Below are 2,239 nucleotides of genomic sequence, written 5' to 3' on the forward strand. Positions count from 1 at the left end.
TCTTTACTAGGAACTGTAGCCTGCTTTTTCATTAAAACACTTTGCATGAGTTCTAAAAACGAGATTGAAATGATAGAACAAACTCGGTCTGTAGATTATGACATACTCCCTTCTATTACTGACACCATCAAAAATTATCCTTCATTGTCTGTCCCTAAATTTATCTCCAGATTTTACGAAGGTCTCCCTGAGCAGCTTGTCCTTAAGTCAAAAGATTTCAACACAATACCTAGGAAGATGAAGTTCTTCCTGTCCGAAAGTTAAAATAGCCGTTCGGGTTAACTACAATCGTCATTGTCAATTGATATTGTTTAAAATAATTATTTGCTAGCAAAATGTCAAGGCGAGAACTAAATTAAAACACCAGCATAAAGTAAAATAGGATTAATAGGATCACCCAGAATTGAACTTGTAATCTTTTAAGTCTAGTTGACTTATTATCGTCTGAAAACTGTTGAATTCATTATAACCATTAGTATGTTTACAGGTTAGTTGAATAAAGAATAATTATTGTACATTTATAATATTACGGTAGTATTTGAGGCGTGTTCAGTAAGATATTCTTACCCCCTGGCCTTTGTTTAACATGGTGACTTGTACATTAATTCGAAACAATAGCATATTTGCTATATTAGCTCGTAATATATTGCAGGGGTGGCGCCAGGATTTGCCCGACGGGGGCCGAGGTCCCCAACGGGGGGGGGGGCGGCGATGCCCCGACGAGTTGTCAGATTTCCCCGACGAAAGCAAAGTGGGCGTGGTCGAGCTTCGATTAAAAGGGTCCGAAAATTTGGACAATTTAATGGTTTCAAAGGCTTATTTAATCGATTTTAGAGTATACTAAAATGTAGAAAATACATATATTTTTTTTCTCTCCGACGAATTGTGCTTTTTCTCCCCGACAGGGGGGACATCTCTCCCCGACGGGGGGGGGGGGCTGTTTAAACAGTGTTTACAAAATTTTGACAACTCGCTTTGTTGTCTTAAATACATCCAACTGAAATTAAAGAATACATTAGTCTAAATTTAATCAATGTAGGGCCTAGTGGTCTCTACATTAGCAAGTATTGTTTTTGTGTTTTTGTTTATATATATACTATTATGAAAACAAGCCATATCGATAGAAATTCATCATTTCTCAGACAGGAGCTTAGATGTAAAAAGGTAAAATAGATGGAATCTTAAGCTTTGAAGTTTTACACAGACAAATTTTAATTTGCATTTAATTCTTATTTTCAATTTATAATTACTTAACCTTTTAAGGGCATATCAGTCACTCTGAAATGTTAATCTAGTTAAAACAAGGCATTATCGCTCATGCCGATGACGCCAGGAAGTATACGGTACAGACTACGCCCCTTAACATGTTTGGTACATTTTAATCATAATGCCGATAGCCACTTAAATGCATGATGTCAGTCTATCATATATGCGTGTTCAAGGGCCTCTATTTTTTGAAAATAATAAACAAATATGTGTTAAAAATGATTACAGTTAATTTTAAGCCTAAGATTTCAATTTCCGGCTGCTATCTAGAATTGCCATAGATATAACATTTTGTACCGCAGCTTCTACCATCATGGTGCGCCTGAGGTAGTCTGGATCTCCTGTTAAATTCTCTCTTTCATTTCTCAAACATCGTCCTCTATAACAATTCAGTTGGCATTTTTGGGTAGAGGTTGATATACTTGATTTACAGTATTTTGACCATGCTGATTACGAATTTCGTAGATCCCAAGCGAAATTCCTTCATTTAAGAGTAAAAATGGCCGTTCTTATGCAAATTATCCAGGGGGAGGGGGGAATCTGAATTTCTGGTACTATTAGTCATATAGAGTTCATTTTGGTACCAAACTGTTCGGAAGGCTCACGCTTCTATTCGCTATAATGGAACATTTCCCCAACAAAATACCAAACAAACTTGCTTTTAATAATTTTCTTGTTTTCAGATCCATCGAATGTTTCCCCTTATTCAATGGTGACAAATGATACCGGTAGCTAAAGATACAATAATGACAAATAATAAAAATTTTAAAAGAAATTCTAACTAATAAGTTATGCATAAATATATAATTGGTTTAACCTTTAAAAAAGCCGGTTTTGGTAAAATTTTGAAAATAAAAAAGGAAAACTCGGTAACTCTGTTATATCTGTACAGGAGAGTTGAATTTCAGAAATTTCAACGTTAACAACATCGATTTTTAGAGTATACTGTTGAGTATCTGGCAGGATTGCCGAC

Source organism: Anneissia japonica, unplaced genomic scaffold (genome assembly GCF_011630105.1).
Source record: "Anneissia japonica isolate Jap-2015-1 unplaced genomic scaffold, ASM1163010v1 scaffold1203_len951721_cov167, whole genome shotgun sequence".
Lineage (NCBI taxonomy): Eukaryota > Metazoa > Echinodermata > Crinoidea > Comatulida > Comatulidae > Anneissia > Anneissia japonica.